We start from the raw sequence: 23969 nt of genomic DNA on the forward strand, positions 1-23969 counted from the left end.
CATTCCATACTCGATATGTTATTGTTTTTTTAGATGACAACAAAAAGAATATCTTTAAATTAGCTACTGGGGTTCTCTTTTATATTTAACACAATTTTACTATCTACATTTCTTATGGGGGGAGATTAATTTTTCAGACGACATAAATTATTTTGAAATCCTCGTAATATTTCGCGTCTGGCAAAACATCACTAAAAAATTCTAACTCAATCAACCCTTCTGTTTATATTTATAGCATTGCTTTTCAGGGTAGTAATTTAAGGTATAAAAAATAAAATAACTTCTTTATTAATATTTTCCTACTTTTCAATAATAACATGTTTACTTATAGTTATATCATTAATACAATTAAAAAGAGCGTTTCTAGCCATGCATCTCGGTTATAGATTTTCTTTATAACTTCTCTACTTATACACTAGTGTCTGAGTCATGAATAAAACTTAATAAAGATCATAAAATTTTGTAGCCATGTAACGCAGTTAAGTATATTTTTCTTTCTGCTGTTGATATCTGCATTTTAAATGGTATTTTCAAAATGATTTCGGCAGCGCTTAAGAAATCCATTTATTCCTATTAAAATTAGAGTTAACGTGGTGCAAAGCGCTACTGAGAGGTAGATAAAAGCGTTTCTGCTGCCGTGAATTGTCATTCCTCATGCGGATTTCGAGTGGTATGCATCATTAATCGAAAGCGTTGCTCTCGGACATGCATTTTATCTGTAAGGCTGCAGATGAAAACGGAGTAGCTGCTCAAAAGGGAATCGTTCATTGTACCTCTTTTAAGTAGCTACTAAAATTTATTACGAGCTTTGCGTTTATGGAAACGATGTGTGCTGCTTGAAATCTGCATTGGGAATGACCATTTACACCAAACGTTTTTATTTTCCTCTCCGTTGCGCCTTGTATCACCTCAACTCGCTGTTTGGGCTCATACATGTCATTACAAATCTTCTTGTTTTGATCTTCAATGTGTGCCTTTACCTTTTTCCCAGATAGATATCCAAGCACCCTGTATATATGTTTGTGTGTATATGGAACTGTCATCAAACTAAAATATTGCAAAACCCATTAAAAGTTCTTAATTTTAGTCCTTCAAATAATTATTTAGCCTTAATACATCTGATGATATTGTATGAGTGTGTACAGTATAAACTGAGTGTGTACAGCATAAAATAAATCTTTAAAGATTTGAGTTAGACGATTCAAAATTATATCTTAAATGATTATCTTAAAAGATTTAACTAAAAAGAATTGAGCGAGGAGATTTGGAATACTGTCAATCTGGTAAGGTCGGCGACCTCGACTATTCTGTATTCAACTGCAACTAGAACCAATAATCATCTTCGATCTTCAACAGATCAATATTGGCCACAATGGGAAGACAAACCCATTTGAACTGGCAAAATTAAAAGGAAATTAAGTGAAATTTTCAACCATTACGCGGTACGTTACGCTTCAGTTATGAGACGCAGTATAATAGCGATATAATAAAAAATGAACAACCTTAGACAAAGTTCGATGTACCAGCATGTTTCAGGACTTATGATTCTGATTTATGCATCATGATTATCATGGACTATACATCATGGAATTAGCTATAATGTAACATATCCGAATAATATTAGAGAACTTCCTGTTTTCTCTTGAGAAAGCTCCGGGTCCGCCGGAAAGTGACCAAGGAAAAAATTCGGTAAGTACACCCTTCCCTTGTGCGGTTTTCTTAGGACGTAAACGAAAAAGGTAAAAAAGTGCTTTTGTCTGAAAGGATACCGGAATAGTAAGTCGCATCATGCGACGAGAAAGCTGCTGCTTTTCCCTTTATGTAACTGAGCTTTATTTTTATCTTTTAGTTAACCAAGAATACTTGCGTCAAATTTCAAGATAAATATTTAAAAAGACGGTTGGTCTTAGTATTTCCATCAACGGAAGATCGGCTGACGTCACAATAGTGATTATTTTAGTCTTATGTATCATGATTAGAATCATGCACTCACGTAAAATGGTTTTTATGCTATGCAATTATGTATGTATGATGTAAAATATTTCACATATATAATACTCAGCGTAACTGTAAATATATGTATTTTTGAAATTGAAATAAATACCGTTTAGTCTGCTAACCTATCTCTTGGAGTGGTCTAGTTAGTATCAGGTGGTATTTACCAGGATGAGTAAACAGTGAAAGACTTTTCCAGGAAAAGTCACAAAACAGTGGTCAATCTTGGATGTGTCAAAGTCAGGGATTAGTTTCTAAAATTAGAAGTTTCGAAGCCCTATGGGTTAATGTGAGAAAAAATACTGCAAAGAAAGAAGAAACAAACAAATAAAATAACTAAAAATTTAAAAACTGAAATTATAAGAAATGTAAAGAGATAAAGAGAAATCTAATAAATTATTTAATTAATTTTAAATAGTTAAAAAAATTATCGGGTGGCGTCTTGTTTAGGGCACCGACTAGAATTGCATATTTCATTCAGAAGCGAAGAAGCAGCTCAGCCGATCTTTATATGAATTAAGCACTGATTATACGTGTAATTTACTATTTCAAAGGATAAAAGATACAATTTTTTTTTTCAGCACACCAATGAAAAAAGATAAAACGATTAAAGCGTCTCTAAGGGGAATAGTGAGAATTCTAGAAACAGTATGAGTACGGAAGGGAATTTTAGCGAAAAGTGTAGTTTTGAAAATAAAGAGGGAAGAGTCGAATGCTTTCTAATCGTAAGTATAATTCTAGCCCTCAAAGCAGAAATCTTCTCTGAATACGATGTGATAACAAAGTGAGAATAAACGTAAGACTCCTGTGTACGAGTGACAGTACTGGTCTCCATGTTTGTTTAGATCATTTAACAAGTCTACAGAAGCTCTTCAGTAGGAAGTCACAAGCACGGCACATGCAAGGAAGATCACTTTCAAGAGTATTTTTAAGAATGCAAAATTTACCTGCTCTCACAAATTCATTATACCTTGGAGAATAAGCCTCTGACAAGTGGGTGGGGGCTTTACTTTCCTTAAAAGTTTTGACTTCTGCGCAAGGTTTGAGTCCAAGGGAATCACAGGCCTGCATTCAGAACTTAGAATCGATTTTTAAACATATTTACTACCCAAGCAAAATTTGTCTGCTGTAATTGTGTATCACTTACCTAAAAAATGTACTGGAGCCCTTTTTATTTAAGGCTTCGGAGCGCTCCAGCTAAAATTATGATTTATCTCGAAACCTGAGAAGCACCGGAGACTGGCTCCGACACAATTTAAGCTCTGGTCAAATTCAAAGCATAAAAGAAATATAAATTATAATTAAAAGTAAAATGGGAGAATTTATTTCAGTATAAAAAATCACATTCATTATTTTTTTTATTGTAAGTACGAGAACTAAAAGTTAAATTAATTTTATCACAAATATTTGTACATATTTAGCATAACTCTGTAACAATTATAAATTGTATAACATATTTATATATATGCACGGCCATATTTTATTGCAACTAATTGCAAAAATTTGTACTTGCGCAAGTGATTACTATTTGCAATATAAATTACGCAACAATACGCAAAATTGATATTATTACAATAAAAACTTTAACATTCATTTCGTATAGGAATGTACTAAACCATTTTTCGATATATGCAGTTATAAAGTTAGCAAAATGCAGAAATAAACAAACAAACAAATGAGAGACAGAATAAAATTTATTCATTTATCGTACTGAAATATTTGAAATAATAGTCATCAGGTGAAGTTTATTGCAGCAATTATTATATAACTTTCATTGCATATTATTCTTCTAAATAATGGTTTTAAAAATTAGACGCAATTACAAATTAAGCTAAAAATAAGAATAAAAAAAGCTAACTTTAAAACATGCACACACTTTTGGAACAGATAACATTAATAATATTTAATAACTGTTTTATGAAAAAATTTATGACATATTATATCTAATTTTATCTAATTTTAATTAGAGCTTTTAGATTTCGGATGATATAGATTTCATATTTTAATTCTTTTTTTTTTCAGTTCTAAAATTTTATTAATGAACTTGAGAAAAGAAGAAAGTCTGCATTATCTAAAGTTCTAATTGGAAGAAGTCTTCATTATCTCTAATTCTTTAACGAAAAGAAATGCCCTTACGCTGTTATGATAAATTTCAATAAACAATTAAATTGCATATAAGCAATTTTTTAAATGCAAATATATGATGACCAAAATTTAATTATATATAATGAAAAATTTAAAAACAATATCATGTTATTTTTGATTATAGCATCAATTATCGTTGATAAGAGAAAGGGAAACGCACTTACTTTCATTAAAAAGTGACGAAATGGCGAATGTTATCCGAAAGGCTTCCTTACATGTTATAAGCTGGATTAAAGCAACAAAACCTATCATGTTGACCTTGATAGGTACATCTTTCTTCTGTGCCCGAGGAAGCTCATCTCATGTGAGTGTGGAAAAAGAACTCCCCCTAACAAGTTTTTTTTTTTTTTTTTTTTTTTTTTTTTTTTTTTTGGAAGGGGAAGCAGAATATTATCGCATCTAAAGTCACAAAAAAAATGTTGTTGTTATTTTGCTGCCAAATTACGATACACTCCATAATGCGACATTATTGCAAAGTTGCATGCAGGTCACAATTGACACTTGACAAAAATGTGACCTTGTGACGCGAATACAACGGACCAGAAACTAGGTGTGCCATATGGGATCTAAATGATTTGCAATTTAACTCAACGGCTTTTGCTGCGATTAGAAGAAAAACCGGCTGCAGTTTGAGATACTTGGTTCAGATTTCGGATAAAGCATGAAACTTTGTACAGTGTTTTCGTAGAATTGGATCATTTAAAATTGACTAGCCAGAAAGACCGCTCGAGGATCTCAAGCGATAATGGCAGTAGAAAGTGAACAAGACCTGCTCCGCGGCCCCCCCCCCCCGTACTTTATCTTAAAACGAAAATCCGATCCACTCCTTCATTATTTGAACACATACCTTCCTCCTTTTTTTTTAAAAACAGCCAATCAATTTTCCAAGAATTTTTATATGTTAACCAAAATGAATCTGCATGAACTAAGCACACGATTAGCAAACAGTCAACATGATTTGCAGCAAATAGTTTGAATTTAATTTTAGGGGAAAAAATATTATAACATCGCAGTTTTCGCACTTGGGGGGAATATTGACTCGCTTGGACCTTTTACGCGCGTGCTACAACGCAGGAAAGAGTGAAATGAAAACTGATTGAACAAATGTCATAGTGTATTAAGTATCCAATTTAAATATTTATTAAAAACCATTGATTTCAATCTCATTTTTATAAGCTATTTAGATTACAATTAAAAAAATAAACCTTTTACTATAACCTGAATTTCAGATTTTTCTAATAAATATCAGATTTCATTTTTAGGACAGCAATTCATTATCAACATAGCACCGGATTTAAGGGGACTCATACACCTTAAAACCCATAACATGTTCGAATAGGTGACTGTTGCAAGAATTGGAATAAATTATTTATTTTAAAAGCAATTACTACCAACTTTTTACAGCTAACTACATAATATAGCTGCTTTCTAAAATAGTCATCAGAAAGTTTGTGTTCCCACAAATATTTTTATAATTTAATCCGCTTTGTGACAACATTTTTCGTCATGTTTCCAACTTTACACACGCGCACAGTTTAAACATTCTGTTTCATAATTTAATTCCATATTTAATATATAGCTTTTATAACAATTGGAAACTACTGTGAACCTAAAATTCTAAAAATTTCACGTTAAATTTTTATTTTATTTTGAGTTGAGTTTATAAAATGTATTTTATTAAAAAATTTGTAATGTTTTCGCCCATAAAATTTTCAATATTAAAATATTCATCAGATTGTTAGTTCAGTTAGAAAATAGTGCCCATATAAAGAATTCCATCCAATTTCAAGTATGTACCATTAGCCATTTTTAAAATATCGTGCGCGCAGGGTGGAAACACGGCGAAAATTTTGTCACAAAGAGGATTAAATTACAAAAATATTTGTGGCAACACAAACTTTCTGGCTACTAGTTTCCAAAACAGCTATATTATGTAGTCAGCTGTAAAAAGTTGGAAGTAATTGCTTTTAAAATAAACAAAATATCCCAATTCTTGCAACAGTCACATATTCGAAGATCATGAGGGGTTTAAGGTGTATGAGTCCCCTTAATCGCCGCCACATCACCAGCGTTTTAATGTGGGATTTCCATCATTCTGTCAATATAAATCTTCCGAAAATTATAAATAAATTTAAATTACAAAAATTTATAATATTAAATTAATTAAAAATAAATTAGAAAAATATACCTCAGGTAGATTCTGTGAGGCGACAGTAGCGGTGAATGTCAACAAAAATTCGCTGTGCTAGCTTTTCCTACACATCGGACGACCATTAACAGGAAATAAACTTATTTTGTTCAGTCCTAGAATCTGTTAACTGGATCAAACACGCACTAGTATCAGAAACGTCTAATTTAAGGCTAGAGACAATAATTTACATTCGAAGTCTATTTTTTATTCAACTGTGATTTTACTGCATTTCTTACTATTCAACCCCCGGTAAACTCATTAAGAAGTTAATGGAGGAGACAATTGTGTATACATACGAATATAAATAGACACAACCATCCACATATGTACAATATGCATTGTTTCCGTTCCCCCTTTTTTCATATTAAACCGCCTTTTTTAAATTGAAATTATGTGCATATATGCTTAAGTTCAGGATGTTAAAGTGTACGGAAAGTATTCGCAGTATTTGGTAAATATTCGAAATGCTTATCAGAGATAGTATTTAAATTTCAGATGCTACATCCCTTTTATCAAACATACAAACTACTAGGTGACACTTTCAAAAGCAGTTAAGAGCGAGACAGAGCAGTCAGCAAAGTTCTCAATCTTTTTCTCTGCTCAGAAATACATTTCTAGCTTTCACATTCCCTAATTTCCTTGGTATAGCTAGAAAGGGGCGGAAGGTTGCGTTTAACTTTGAGCAACCCACTTTTTTAAGGGGAGGGGGGCTTTTTTTTGCACGAAGCCTTATCTGTTAGAGACTAATCATGTGAATCGTAAAGGCACGTACAGAATGATGAGATTCTGAACTGCATACCGAATTAAATTGAATAAAAAATGTTTTTACTCGAGGTAAAGTATTCAAAGAAGTCACTACGAGATTTCAACAGATAACCTTGAGTTATACCTCTTTTAGTGCGTCGAAACTTTCGAATGATAATCACGATTATCAATTAAATTTTAATCAAGGTAGCATTAATAATAAATAATTCCTTTTCAAGAGTTTTATTTCTGTTACATTTAGGGAAAATTAAACAGAAGCATGGAAGGGTGATCCATTTGCATTTTTTTTGCAGTTTATTCTAAAAAACGATTTCCAAAACAAAGTTCCAAGTGTTGTAATACTCGTACGAACTTTCCTCACAGTTGCTGCAAGTACTGCAGGTTTTGAGAAGTGGTTTTTATATAAAAATCATTTACAAAGTATTTCAGAACCATAAACTTTTATTTTGCTTTCAAGAAATATTTAAGATTTATAAATGTTTATTCTGCATGTAAGAGATCTTTCTCTGCTGTCTACATCAGCAGCAATCAAGTAATCAAGTATTCTTCTACAGAGTCATCGATGACTTTCAGGGGGAAAAATAAACTAATGTAGTTTTTAAATATTTGAATTTTTTTTCAAAAATAAACATACAGTTTAAATTTACTTCCCTGTATGTCATTTTGATATTTTTTTAGTCAGCTACTTGTATATAAATAGGGGCAGCAAAATCAGGCACCGCTTCAATCGACAAAAGATGATTTCCGCTTTCTGCTTGTTTCAAAGTACCCTGGCTTAGGGCTTCAAATTTAGAAGGTCCCAAAACATTCTATAACTTTTTAAAACCTTTTCCTATATCTGTTTTTCTTCCTTTAATCAATTATTTTTCTGTCCCTCCCCCCCCCCCCCGCAAAAAAGTAAGCTTAGGGATTCATCTTTTTTTCCTCCTTTATGCAATTATTTTTCTGTCTTCTTCTCCCCCCCAAAAAAAATTAAGCATTAGGGATTTCTAAATAAACTCTCTCTGAGAGCGTCAGACTTTCTGAATCGTGCCTTGGATACTAAATTATAATGGAGAGGGAGTGGATCTCAAATCGTTAGACGTCCACTAACATCGAACTTCGTAAATCTGGATAAAAATCTCCGACCTATTACTAAGACACTTGCCATCCTTTGATAGTGTTCAAGATTATTCAATAATTCATTGAAAGACTATTGGGAAATATTGATTTCTAAGTAAGTTTAATTTAATGCAGAAAAAAAAATAACCACTGTTTCACTTCAATAATACATAATTGCTTTTACGGCGTTTTGCTAGCTTCTACTGGCAAAAGCTCACGCTATAATTATTTAATTTACTGATTTTCAAACGTCTTCACTAATAATGTACGCATACAATTTACAGCTCACATAGATTTTTACAAACTCATTCCCATATCCTATAATTCTTAAGTTTGAACTTTTTCTTTCCCTGAATATAACCAGAATATAATTTTATTAATCCTTTCCTATTAGGATTATCAAAAGCGTATTTGTCTTTTATCCTATCAAAAGCGTATTTTGTCTTTTAAACATACGGTCACTATTCGTTTCGTAGCTCAGTAATATTAAAAAAATGGCCGCATTTTAATTCAATGTAATGCGATTTTCGTAAAGGATTAAATACAAAATGAATTAAACAATGTCAGTCCATTATTATATTTATGGACGCCTGTAACAGACTAAATATAAAATTGCATCAGTCCTAACTGGTATATTTGTATCGCATTCTGGAGTTCAAGTGAGCTTGATAGAAAATGTTGATTTAATCGTAAGAGATGTATTAGTTCAATATGTTATCAGTCTTAAATATTTGTAAACGAAAATAAAAATGTGTCGTACTTTGTAGTACATAAAAAGAAAGCAGAACAGTATTAACATTCATACGAAGTCACAGTTACATGTGGAAACAAAACTTCAAGGAATTAAATATTGCATTCAGCACAAAATAGAATTGATCATTTGCCTTTATTTATAGCATTTAAGTAGAAGTGACTGTACTTAACATAGTATATAAGTAATTTCACATTTATGCAAAAGTATTAAAAAAAAATACTAAAATCATTTTGAGTGTTTGAAGGTAACGAGTAAAAAATTGTTATTAGCACAAATAATTATGAATAACTTAAGTATAGTTTCAGCACTACAAATAATACTTTTTTATTCAGAATTTTATTCTAAAATGATTATCGTCAACTGCGTTGGCTTATATATGGAAAATAGCTGGCTTTTTGTAAAATCTAAAATGTCGGCTACTTTGCGGGAAAATTTGACAAAGGTATTTGAAAATAAGGCGGTAAGCATTACAAAATTCAGCATTTGAAGGCTGCTTAACAATATATGCAGCAATGTTAAATTTCGTTTATTATAAATAACAAATAGTGTTAGCTGTTTTACCATAATAAACCTTCATTAATAGATGCATACTGAAAAATCTTCTTATTGTACTAATTTTTCATTAAGAGCTGAGTAGATATAAATAATTGCTTTAAACATTTTACCATCTGTATGTGTATAATACGCATATATAACATCTGACATCTGCATAATACGCATTCTGTCACTAAGGAATTCGATGCATTTTTTCACTAATTAATACACAGTGTTGAGAAATCTAATCTCCAGAATACTGTTCTGTAATGATACAATTAGACAATGCAATTCAGTAATTACTTTGAATTTTAATAGCTATGATTTTCGCATGTAAATAAATTTAAAATAAGTCAATAAATGCTCCAAAACATTTATTTATAATAAATAATATGGTATAGAATAACCACTGCATTTTTCACAAATATGAGAAGATTATTTTCCTCTTCAAATGTTTTTTCTCTAAGCAATACTAATCTTATAAGTACAGGCAAATCTTATAAGTACAGGCAAATCTTAAAAGTGCAGGCAAATATAATATACATCAATGTAACTTAATATTTATTCCCTTGAATTTACGCGATAACAATAATTTCGTTTTGCTTCAGGCTATGATGTTTAGATTATCTAATTACATGACTTATCTATCCTCTATAGCTTATCATGTAAAGCTCTTTTACATGCAAGCTCTTATTTTATTTTACTAAACCCCGTAAAGTGCAAATATTTCTTGCATTTGAGAGAGATCTTAAATTTAACTAAATGCTATAAATTAATTTTTTGCTCTAAATTTACTCAAATAACAATAGAAATAAATGACTTATGTATTATATAAGATTTGAAGAACAGTTTATTCTGTTTAATAAACACCCATCATTTGAAATACTTTTAGGTAACGGCTTGAATGCCTGGATTATTGCCCTATCCTCTAGATTTCTGTCTTTCGTCACCAGGTGGCGTGACACCTATGAAAAAATTTAAATAACGAAATCTCAACTCCGAGGGAAGCTACGATTCCTAGAACTGCGTTCTATTTTCTTAATGCATGAAATCGGGTCACAGTTTTGTAGTAATTAGTGCTTAATGGTCATCTAATACCCTGTCCGAATAGATATATAAAGGGAAGGCTCCATGAATTTCACTTTTTTGAAAGGAAACTAGATATTAAATTGAAGAATACGAACTTACTTCTAAGGGGAGACAATAAGAGAACGTTTTCACTCAGAGGTCGTTGGACGCATAAAATTCCTTAGTAGTTACCTGCCGATGCAACCAGCACTCACGCCACCTAACACACGACTAAAGTGGCTTACCGACCGACTTTTTTAATGAGGAGGGAAACTGACGTTCCAGTTGGAAAAGGGAAAGTGGTCATGAAGCAGCTATCTGATTGGCATTGACCAAAGATCAAATGTAAAGTTTCTGTCATTTAAACTGGGTTTCTTTCGAAGAAACAAGGGATTCGTTCTCTCCGGACTTTTGAATGCTTTTGTTGTTTCCTAATCCCCTAAACTAAAATTTTCTCCTACCTTTCCTGGGGTCGCTGATTTGCTTTAAATTTACATTTTCGGACAAGTAAATGCAATAAATCTTGAAGAAAAACGAGGTACGTTATTATAATTTTTAGAAGTGGAGAAACTAAAGCAAAAATTGTATCCTTCTCTTGAAGCGGAGCAAATGATGATGTATTTACAGTAAAGAAACACGGGTTATGATTTATTCGATATTTCAATTCAAAACGCTCTGTGGGTAAGATGAATGCATGTACATATATGTGAATACTGGATATGATGCATTCTCGAAGAAGAAAACTAAACGCTGTGTGGGTAAGATGAATGCATCTACTTATGTGAATACTGGATATGATGCCTTCCCGAAAAAGAAAACTATTTTGTTGATAACAATGTAATATATTCAGCAAAATGTCTCGAACGTTAATAGTTAATTTTGGCAATTGGATGATACCGACTCTTGAAGAAATTATAAATGAATTTGTCGGTATATATTGATTTCATTTGTGCTGTTAAGATTTGTTTCCCTTGCTCCTTTCAGATTCATAACAATTAACAAAATCTGAAAAATAAAATATAGAAAACTATCACATGGTCCTGGGATTATTTAAAAAAGTTCTCGATAATTTTACGATGAGATTTAGTGGCATATTTGAAAGTGTCGTAACATCAATAGATGTTTATCATATTCACGAATTAGGCCACCCAGAAGGTATAGTGATTAGAGGAGCCTACTGCGGTACTGAAGGGCTCGGGTTCGAATCTCGGATAAGGCATGGTTGTAATTGCCCGTACCTTCAAAGGAGGCAACGATGGCCGTCTATTAGGTGCCTCTAAAAAATGGCTACAACTAAATAATATGGCTAAAATAATGGCCTTAGATGTGGCCAATCCTGAAAGGCAAGTGCCTGACATTGGATTAAAAAAAATATTCACGAATTAGAAACGTGTTACTGATATGTTGCAGTACGCCGAAATGAAAAGTGGACATGTCTGACCCTCAGCACGGATAAGAATAAGTCCGAAGTTGGCCAGACGTACAGCACAGCTAATATCAGATGCAACGTAACTTAAAGATTTCGAAATACGAAGTCCATCTCGATTATCGTGTACAATCGCTATTAATACGTAATTCGTGTTAATCGTGAAATAAATGCCAATCGTAAGAAATTTAGGAAATTCTTCTGATATAGCTCGGTGGTATACTGGCCAGCTCCAATTAGCAACTTGAAAGTCTCGGTGTCAATATTCATTTACAACGTAATTGTTTACTCTGAATTTCTACTTCTTATAATCTCTATATCATTACCTCGCACTAACCATTATTTGCTATCGACCTCTCTAAATTGCTGTGTCATGCAAATCAGCAGCAAGAATGTTGGCAATGATTAAATTTAATCCTTTGCACTCGAGAGGTGACTCTGGGTCATCATTTGGTTTGATGCGGAAACTCAAGAGAGGATTTGCGATCTATTTGGCGCAGTAATTCGAGCGGTAACAATGTTGTTTTAGATTTGATTTCTACAATATTGCTTCATAAGTATATTCAGCGACACTCGAGTATAAAATAACTATCAACCTTTAAACTTAAATACATTTTTTAGATTTATTGTTATATATGCGTCTTCGACGTTCGCTCGAACTCGACAGTCGTAGTAACAGGAATATTATTTTCAATGTTCTGGAGCTCAATAAGCATGGAATACGACGAAGAAATCAGTTCAAGTGATGATGAGTTATATTTTTCTTTGACGAAGAACGTAATTTCATCTATGCATAGACTACTTGACGACAGAGAGGAGGAAAGCAATGATAAGGATAGCGATGATGTACCAGTCTAAGAAAGCAAACAAACAGGATAATAGTGAATGTGAAAGCAACAGTGATTCTGCGGAAGAGACAGAAAATTTAGAAGGGATAACGGGTGCAGAATCCGAAGAAATAGCGCAAAGAATACCGTTTGTAGCCGTCGAAAGAGCCGTAGGACCGCAAATAGTTTCAGACAATAAAATAACCATTAGATTTCTTTAAATTATGGGTGAAGTCATTTTAAGTTCTGTAAGAAATCACCAAATATCCGGAAAATTGTCTCGAGTAACTGGTTTGGCAGAGTGAAAAAGGCCACCTGTGCAAAGGGTTAACTGCTAGCTTCTAGGAAACTTTATCCACTTGGTATGATAAAACCAGGCTAAAGCCAGGGTGAACTGGCGATGTGTGAACCGGTGAACTGAAATTAGTCAGCTGAACAAGTCATTGTTGCCAACATAATTATCTATTACGCATTTAGAAGAGCTCTTATCCGTACATCTACGTTGACAGCCTACATTGTTAATTGAATGACCTTATACTGGTTTACCACCATAAGCATGTAATTTCAAAATTTTGATCAGAATTTTATGAGATGAGTGAAGGCTTTTTGCAATTCCTTATAATATGCTTATAATATAGATGTAAATGCTACTAGTGATGTACTAGTGATCAGCTAACTGTTACAAATTTTCGTGTGTAGATATTAACATACCGATGGATGAAACTCGACATTTCAGCAAATCAGTCAAGACTAAAAGGTTTCATCTATTAATTTATGCATGCCGAGTGATGGTCAATAATATATATATATTAATATTTCGACATGCTGTTGCAAAGCTTCGTTTTATAAATGTAAATGACACACATTGATATTTCTAACTAGTTTGTAACTCTTAGTTAGAAGGCTTGATATATAGCAATAAAATTGTTAAGTTGCCGATATTGCTTCTAGTTAGTAAATTGGTTATTACAAAATGATTAAAGACTATATACTAGGAGATTAGCTGGCATAAATGAATATAAGAGAACAAATTTGATCTATGAATCCAATAAATGGTTTTAAATGTTTAGTCATTGCTCCGGTGTACGTACTTTTGCAACACATATTGGAATAACATTATTTGATGCAAGATTCTTTTTTCTGTATAAATTTGTGTATATCTGCTTTTTAATAGCACATAATAAACTGTTTCAGGGAGAAAAACGGATAGAGAGGGAAAATGTAGTAGTGCATTAGAACATTCTGGTATTTTTATTAATTTCATAACTAGAGAATCTTGAGTAAATCTGTCATTTAATAATTCATAATAAAATGCTGCAAAAGTCTCGACACAGCTGACAAAACGTAATTGTATATTAATATAGTAAAGTTAAACACAATTAGACCCCTAATCGCATTTTTTTAACTTCCCTTTTTCCAGCAAAATGTTATCTTCGCAATTAAACAGGGGTTAACTAAATTTCAGTTTCAAAGACTAGAGATAAATCTGAAGTAAAAGGCTTTATTGATTATTTCTTTTAATTTGCGTAAATAGTAGACAATGTGAAGTTTCAAGAATTGAAATATTTAAAGTAGTAATGCACAAGATCTTATTTTAATTTGTTAACTTGGCTCCAACAACGGGGATTCTAATCTTGCGTTCTAAGATTCATTCATCAGCGTACTGGTCGGCTAAATGAGAGACAGACCAACAGTTACTGAGGTGCCCTTATACTCTCCCCATATTCCAATTTAGCTCGTTTGGTTAGCTCAAAAAATTTGCATTTTGGTAAAGACTTATGGAAGAAACAGAAGGAGAAGAAAAGAATTAAATACTTTGGATAAAATAAACTTTTTAATATATCTCTGTATTTTTATTGATTTCTGTGCTAACGAATATAACTTTTGTTAGTAATAAATGGTAAGTTGTGACGATGCAAGACTCTGCGTTGCTACCTCAATCTTGCCTTTCATGATGACCCAATGAATTTTACTTCTTTTAATAAGGTAATATCAATACAGCATGTACTATATATATATATTAGTGAGAGATCATTTTAAAACAGCTGAGATGTTTTGACGGCTATTAAATCTTCCTTGTTTTTCGTTCGCACGAGCGTTTGAAAAATAGAACACGCATTTGCGAGCTGACGCCATTGAGTCATTATGTCGTTGAACTTCTGGACATCACTTTCCATTTGACCTAGTGGACGCCTTCCGCTGTCTAGTGAAGGCAGTTGCCAAGATAAGACAAACACGTGCAAGAAACTTTCAAGACCGATAAAAAGGAGATTTAATATACGACTAAGCTGGTCATCATAATGTCAAGGTTTCGAAATATATATAAAAGTATATATAGTATAAAATATATATGCAAGTGAAAATGCCTTTAAAACTTTTCAGCTTAGATACATTCGAAAGGAGGTTTAGATTTGCACATATTTTTAAAAAAGATCACCATTTGTTAAGTTAAAATATTTACTATTGCTTAATACCTGCTTTTATTCCTTTCTTATTAAGTTTAGATTTTATTTTCATTTTAATACTCTGAAGAAATATCTCAAATCATATATATTCTCCCTTTTATTTATTAAATTTCACAGATTAAAAACTCTTTCCGTTATTCACTTCTAGTTAGAAGAAATATTTTTTCGGGTACAAGTGGCAAGTCATCTTTTTCACTGCAGTATATAGAACAAAAACTGAAGAGCTTTAGATTTTAACGGTCAACGGTTGTCCAAAATGATTTCTTACGCTCTCGCTCACCCCGCAGTTTCCTTCTGTTATACTCACTCACTCCTACTAACCCTTTTCTTTTCTGGCTTTTAGCTTTATCATTAAGCATTTTTTTCGACTCCATTTATAATTTGACAGCAAAATTACAGAAATTTTAAAATCAGCAAAGCAGTATACGTTTAGAACTAACGCAGCGTAAAGTGTTGGCATACATTTTTCTGTTTTTCTCAGTCTTCTCTCAGTTTATCGTAACAATGCTCACTTTTAATATTCAAATGGCTTTACAAAACTTTGTCCCTTTTATTATTAACGTTTTGTTCATTTACTTTATTTATTAAATATCACATTATTGGTGAATTCGATTAACAGCAAAATCATAAAATATTTAAAAACAGCATATCTTTAGAATTTCTGACAGACAGTCTCATGCGCCGGAGATAATTTTTTTTTTTTTTCGTACGGTATTGCCATTGCTCGCTTTGAAATCGTTGAGTTTCTTAATCAAAAATTCGTTAAAGCTTTACAAAATATGAATAGATAATAAAACAAATTCGAAATTGGGCTTCCAGGTGCCCATGCTCGGGTGGAGGACTCCGCTATTCAAAATTTGATGGTTCTAAGTACCGTTCTTTTTTCACAGTGCGAGAAACATTGATACATGCATGCAGATTCTTCATTACTTAATTTCTTTAAATATAATTCAGGGAGATCATAATTAGAGGAAACAATCTGAAAAGTGATACGCGATTTATAGAGATTCAACGCAAAATACCGTTTCTCCACTAATATCCCCTTTTAAGCTAAAAAAACAACAACAACAATATAAGTGTATTAGATTCAAATGAGCACTTATTTTGGAATTTTAAATACATCCTTTATGGGAAAATAGTGGTTTTATTCCCTTATACTAGATTAAAATGAATGTCCATACGGAAATGTGAAGCTCATTAATTTGGTAAATTAGTGGATTTAGTTTTCGGAATTTAAATTCGAGACTTTTGGTGCTATCATTTAACGGGTAATTGTTCAAAAGAATTAATAATTGCGCTATTAAAGCGAAAACTCACAGCGTTCCCATGATAATGACAATTTGCAGTGAGACCTTTCACCCCAATTTTTTAAAATTTTCTGAAAGAATTCTACTTACCTTAGATGCTCCGCGATGGTTTATGGGACTGGTGACTTGAAAATAGACAGTATAATATTTGAATATAGACTTTTAGCTTGTTGTGATCTCATAACCTGTAAGAAAATAAAAATTACATATCATTTTTGTATAAAGCAATTCTGAAGAATAATCTGCAATTTAGATTTTCTTAATTTAGGAAAATGTTCTCTAAGTAATTACAAAATTTATTCAGTTTTATTGGAATTAAAATTAATTCACAAGTCATTTTGGTAGGACGTAAAAGAATAGCCCTCAGCCGACTTTGGCTTATCCCCTACTAAGGCCAGAAGTAGTGGTCATTTTATCATGGAGGCACCTAAAAGGTAGGCCACCTTTGCCGCTTATGAAGGGGATGAACATTTACAACTATGCTTTCTCCAGGATTCGAACCCGGACCCTATTGGTATCGCAGTCGACTCCCCTAACTACTATACCGTCTGGGCGGCTTTGAATGTGTTATGTAATTTGCTCAAATAATCTGCTATTTGTCAGCGTAAAGATCGCAAAGATTTTTCGGACGCAAGATGAAAAGGAATTTTGCTAACTTGAGAATGCATGAAGCACTTCTGGACTAAAACCGTTAAGTGTTTATGATTCGAACTGCCAAATCAATTACAGGTGGATTCAAACATTTTACGGCTTGATATACTTATTTATATATACAAAAGAAACAGAGGAAATTTTAATAGTTTACATTTCAGTATGATCTCCTTGTATTTTATGCATTTTCAGGTCATTAATAAGTAATTTTATGTTCTTGAAAAAGTAATTCGAAAGTTTGTCCTCAATATGTTCTACATAGCTGCTCTTTTCACATCCTCATTATTAAATCTGTTTCCACAAAGGACAGATTCCAGTTTGGAGAACGGATAGTAATTAAATCTGGTAAACCTGGGCTGAGTTCGTTAAGCTCCCTAAACCCACACTGCTGCTTTCGAGATGCTTTTAGACGTTGTTGTTTGTGAATTGCTGAAAGACGGGACATCCATCATGCAGAGACTTTGTTCATGTGAAGATGATCATGTAGAAAGCGTAAACTAGTTGTCAGTCTTGCTGACTTGTAAATCAGTCTTGCGGTAGTCTTTGCAATGTTCTATCATTCAATATTTTCTCCTGGACCATGGCAACATCTTCTGATATCAATGCTTTCAATAGTCGAATTTTACTAGAATAATTCTTATCCTCATTCTATGGATTCTCGACACATGCGAAATTGTTTTATCCGTTATTTTCACTATAAAACAGGAAGCAACCGAATCAGCATACACATATATAGGGTACAAATATTATACTCCTTTATACTCCATTAGACTCACAAGCGAATTAACCGTCTGAATTATTATGAATAAAGTCTTAAGAAGGTTTGAATAATTATTTTATTAACTCTTCAAATGCAGCAAGCGCAACTTGTACTCACAAATAAACTCCATAGCTTAAAATAACAAACTTGAAATTTCAGATTAGAAAACTGTAGTCGGATTCTATAGAAACTGATCTACTTAAGCTTGCTCAAGACTTTAAATGACGCATATTGACGTCGGTTAGCAGAATGGCTAAAACCGAAATATTACTGGCAAAGCAGAGCGATTAAATATAAACTGCAGGCGTCACTGCCAAAAGCTCTAAAAAATTCAAAATCTTCGATTTAAATACTTTTCAATCTAATCTTGGTGAAGGTTATGAAAAGGAGACGTTGTAGTAATGATATTTAATCATAATTCGTTAATAAACATAAAATACCTTATACATAAACCAAGTATTGTTTTATTTCTTATGATTAAGACTTTCTTTAGTCAAAATTTTAATCACAGAACGATGATTAGTTTCATACATTTAATGCAGACTAGTTCATTACTTCATTCAATAAGCAGTCAAAAAGAACATAGACGATTTTTCTGATGATAATAGAAACTAATGATAATAATAATTTCTGATGATAATAGATCCGAATCCTTTCTACAATCCGTCGTATAGTTTTATTATAATTTTCAAAAACCTGTTTTTCCCCCTTAGTTTTGATTGAGTAATAAAAATGGTAAAATCTGTATAGTTGTAAATTTTGTTTTAATTTAGAAAATATTAAATGCGAAGTAAGAAATTCGATTTACTTCATCAACTACTTATATCATATATTGCAACAAATGCATTAAAAACAAGAAATTCTACATAATTTAATTTCATTTTAATGAAATACGAGTCGTATGTAATTTGAAAAACTTTTTAAGCATTAAAAGGTTTTACAGTAATTTTAACACATGCTCAGTTTTTTTAATATGTAACGTGAATAATTTAATCATTAATTAATAATTTATTACATAAATGTTGATAATAAAATATCTGATAGTTAATAAGTCATTTTATGGTGAATTAGTAGTAATCAACTATTAATTATTTAACTTGATTTTCTAAACGCAATGAAACATAATACTGGATAAATTGAAAAGTAATATAGCACGTCTTCTCGTAATCAGACTGTGTATCTTTCGAAAATTTTTCATGAACCCATCACAGCTGAAAAGCGTGTTAAATCCGCAGCTGTAAAACATAGGGATAAGGATAATGCATTAATGATTTCACAATGCTGGCCTCTTTTGGTGAAATGAAATACGACACACGAATTTGGCATACTTTCAATACTTCTCATATTTCACTTGACTGTATCAGTATAATTCTCGATTATCAAAGGATTCTCAGTTATATTTACTATTTTGATTGATTATTACTAAATGATACATGTAAGACGTAGAACCATGGTAAACACCTAAGACCGTTAACACCTAAGACCGTAAACACACCTAAACGTATTTTACCTTTTTTACACCAATGTATAAATTATTATACTTTCATGTCAGTATAAATATAAATAGTATTAGTATAAATAAGTAGAAATAAACCCTTTGCTCCCTCCATTCCACCACCCTCTCCACGATTTGAAAACTCAGTGTGCATATGCATCAAATAATTGAAGTTCTCGTTTCAAATGAATGTGAGTACTGATTCCGAAATAAAAGCTAAAAATCGCAAAAAATTAGCATTAGATCTGAATCGCTACTTCTAATATGTCTCTCAGTGTTATACATCTCTTGGGTTTCTCGACTTCTAGCTTTCATAGTTACTGTGATTAACGGGAGATTCACTTTAAATAAATACGATATAATGTGCATCGTGAGAGATAACTGAAATAATTACTTTTTGTTAAGCAGTGATGGGAGATTGGTTATTCTTGCGATTTTTCCCAATGTTAGAGTGCTAAAATAGAGTCGTCTCTTACTAATCTGCATTATTGAACAATATTACGCTTCTTTAAAAATCCTTATTTCTGGTGATATTGATAAAAAGGGAACTGATTTATCAATAAATACAGCCGAATTAAGATCGTATAATTTTTTTGCAATTTGTACTCGCTTCTCAGTTGTTATAATCTCTTGCACAACCTCAAATTCTTCATCAGCCGAACTTCTTTTTTTAATCCCTAACTTATGTCATTTCAATAGTTCGGAAATTATTATGTAGCATTCTAGTAACGCGTAAAATAATTTATTTTTTCTGGTCCATATTCTTGATATACTTTTGAATTCCCTAAAATAAATTATGATTAAAAATAGGATGGAATCTTTGAAAAATGGCATCACTATTTTACTTGGACTTATTTGAAAAATAAGATTTCTTTTCCGTAACTTACATTTTCTGTATAATTTATGGAGACTAGTAATACTAATTACAAACTTAATACAATATTCAATATCTAACTCCCGAGGACGTCAATCAAAGAATTGGCTAGCTTTGAATAAACAGTTATCACCGAGGCTACCTATTACACTCGCAATCACTACCCGTTTAACCCCCAAAATTCTCGCAACAACTCACTTATTCCTTTTATGCAAATTACTCCGTTTCTACTTGCATTTTCAAGGGAAAACTCCGCTTACTACGTATTTTGACCTCTCTCTTTTGTTCTTGTATTATTTTCTCTTACTATATTAATACACGCATAACTGAAATATCAGCAGTTTAATTTTCCAGATACATTTTCACAAATTTACAAATGGTTCAAACATTCTCAATTTTTATATGATTAATAGTTAAAGTAATATTTTTAATAAACACGGAAGAATAAATGAGCGAAGTGTATCGTATTAAAGCAGATGTCATGTCTTATACGCAATTTTATTATACAGTTTATTTTCATAATTAATTCAGAAAGTGCTTTCCAAATGCTAGACAGTTGTTCTTTCTTTTAGCTTTAAAAATTCTCTTTAAGTAATAAAGGCTGTTCTTCCGTTCAAACAAAAATCTATTCATAAAGCTGCTTTTTTATTTAACGCTAAAAATTATATGCAAATGTACAAATATTTATTTGTCAAAATTTGAAAATTACTCATAAATATTTAAAAAATTCCCTCACCTAAATTAAAAAATTACTTATAGGATATTATTATTTTTTAATTAACGTTAAAATTTGCCTGCTAATAACTGCTTTTTTCGTTTAAATTTAATACCTTAACTTCAAATAATAAACAACTTTCCACTATTTATAGATAATTATTTGGAAGTAAATAAACAAAAATATAATAATCAAAATACAATGGCTTCGAAAAGTAACATTAAATTGCCAGAAATTTCATTTCATATAAATGTCCAACCTATTTGGTAAATCAATAATTGTAACAAATTTATATTTTTACTTTCAGAATTGCTTAAAAAAGTGAGATTCTCTTACCATCGAATTTCTCTGAACTTCTTCCACCGAGATTACCGCCATTCTGCAAAGACCGAAATTAGTTGTCAATCACCCCACCCCAAAACCCTTGGCCCAATTTGACCTAATTTCGATACTAGACATGCAAGTTTCACTAGGGAAACAGCGGAATATAATTTTTTTTACAAACTATTTCACCCTTTTATATGGACAGTGATATGGTCATCTTACATTGTGTATGCAAGCAGTTCTCGACTTAACGACAAATACCTTTCCAGCGGTCCCGTTACAATTCGATTCTCAAGCAAATGGAGACCTGTTTTAATTTTGGTTATATTTCTATAAATAAAGCAGTTTTTATTTATTACAAAATGAGTTTAAGAATGTGTAAATTTATGTAACATTTATAAACGATTTATCTGTATACATATACATATGCGCTACATACCTATTTTATAAAATTGACCATACTCTTCCTTTAAACTAGTTAACAAATATATAAACAATGTCTTTAATTAAAAATATAAATTGAGTAATTGTTACTGACTTTACGTTATTCTAGTTTCAGGGAAAAACTTTGTTGTGCAATAACTATCATTTTAAAGAACTCCCAACAAGGGCAACTGCGAGTACAAAACATAAGGCGAATATGCAAAAATAACGGCCTGCAAGGCTGATTTATAAAAATTCCATCTTCAGTCCTCAGTGTAGCAGAAGAATCAGTAAGTAATGTACTAAAATGCTAATGCTGTTAGAAGAAGAGAAATTAAAGTATTCGTGTCAATTACTCATTTAGATGATTTATTGCGAATAAAAAATAGTACGAGTATGTATATGCTGACGGTAAAATTAAATTAGAGGATTTTTAATCTTCGTGCTTGGCCGTCGTAAAAGCGAATTATTGTAAGTCGAGAACTACCTGTAATTATTCTACCAGCGTTCATCAAAAGATCTGAAATTCAAACTTGTGTTTTCGTTTTGCAAAAGATTCGGAAAATAATTTTCTTGGAGATATATTAATCTAAATGGCATTTTATACTGTTATTAATGTGAATTTCTAATAACTATTATATTTCAATAACTTTTCAAACATGACAATATTAAGCTGTTCGAACTTCATCGATTTGATTGAATATAACAGTTGCAATAAAGAGAATTGTAGTTATTATATAAGTAAATTATTTAGCTTCAATTCGCTATAGGATTTTGTTACATTACGAAACTGCTCAATATGTTCACGTTTTGTTATAATTTCAGAATTTTGTTCCGCCTGCTTGAGACCACGTTGCTACCGTGATTAAATAGCGATTTGATACTGTGGCGTTGAATGCTTCTAGCCATTAGGCTTGTCTCGACGGTTTTCGACAAACCAAAGCCTTCCTGCGCTTTACTTATATAGCAAACGGATATCGTATTATTAAAAATGAAAGAAAGGCAAAAATTTTAAAGGAATTTTTATATTGTTTAAATCAATGATATTTTGGCACTATATGCAATGCATTTTTATTGTTTAAGAGATTAATTAAAAAACGTCTTCCTCGACATAATTAACAATCTTAGAATTGCCGACTCTAGGAAAGATAAATTAAACACCTTTTGCTAATCGATTAGACACAGGTACGAGAACTTTTAATTTAATGGATTTGTGGGGATAATTAACACTGTGGAGCTCAATAGTACGCATTTAGTCTCTAATACAAAATAATTCGAAGAATAGTTAGCATGAGCGGTTAAGCCGTTTGCAGCTCACTGGATAATTAACCATATTTCTGGTCACTTATAATAAAATGGTAAAAATATAGTCTTTTATATATTTGTGCATAGTATGTATATTTGTGAAACTATTTATCATATCCGCTGCTTCAGTAGGCAATTTTGCCCATTTTCAATTGGTGGAGGGTAGCATGGGAGCTATATCTGATAGTGGAGTGCCGCTTGAGAGCGGTGTTTGAAGAAAATTGCATGAGAAGTAGAAACAGCTTTAAGGGTATGGTATAGGATTCTTCCTGCCTCTCTAGACTTCAGTGGTTTATGGAAAAGTGGAATTAAAAGCATAAAGACTCATCTCAGAAGAGCGTTAGGAGAGACTGTGCTCACATTTGAAGAGTTGGTTATTTACTTGTAGAAGTAGAGCTTATTTTAAATTATTTTAAATTCTAGACCTCTTCGGATACTATTTCGGGTATTTCTACAGATATATCAAGTTTAGATACAACTCCATCTCATTTCCTTGCAGGAGAAACTATTACGGGTGTTCCCGAATCTATCTGTATCAGTCTTCGAAACCTTCGTTGCAGGTGAGAATCTGCTGCAAGAAATAAAGCAAGGATTTTAAAACAGATGGCGCTGTGAATACCTACATACCTTGCTGTCTAGATCAAAATGGACAAGAGATCGACCGAATCTGTTAGTTGGTGACATCGTTCTATTAAAAGTTGAAACTTCTCCGGCTACATGGCCATTGGGAAGGTATATCCAGACTCAGATGGGTTTGTCCGTGCGGCTTAAATTCGAACTTCTCACACCGTATTTTAGCGGCCTGTAAAGAAGTCATTCTGTTGCCTAAAGGATCAACAATGCG

At 32.0% G+C, this 23969-nt stretch overlaps 1 protein-coding gene across 2 annotated transcripts in view; it reads right to left on the bottom strand.

Annotated features, from left to right (window-relative positions):
• LOC118196796 (putative inorganic phosphate cotransporter) overlaps positions 1-21457 on the bottom strand; it is a 133972-nt gene extending 112515 nt beyond the window's left edge. The window contains exons 1-2 of one of the 2 annotated variants that reach the window (XM_085820501.1): positions 21410-21457; positions 16669-16763 (exon numbers count right to left, since the gene is read on the bottom strand). The gene's annotated coding sequence lies outside the window, so the exon portion shown is untranslated. Of the gene's footprint in view, positions 1-10673; positions 10791-16668; positions 16764-21409 lie in introns of those variants that run through there. The other variant, XM_085820502.1, reaches the window with a different exon arrangement.
• Positions 21458-23969: the final 2512 nt, after the last annotated feature.

This window comes from Stegodyphus dumicola, chromosome 7 (genome assembly GCF_044657685.1).
Source record: "Stegodyphus dumicola isolate Sdum_Otavi_A_Nest chromosome 7, ASM4465768v1".
Taxonomy (NCBI): Eukaryota; Metazoa; Arthropoda; class Arachnida; order Araneae; family Eresidae; genus Stegodyphus; species Stegodyphus dumicola.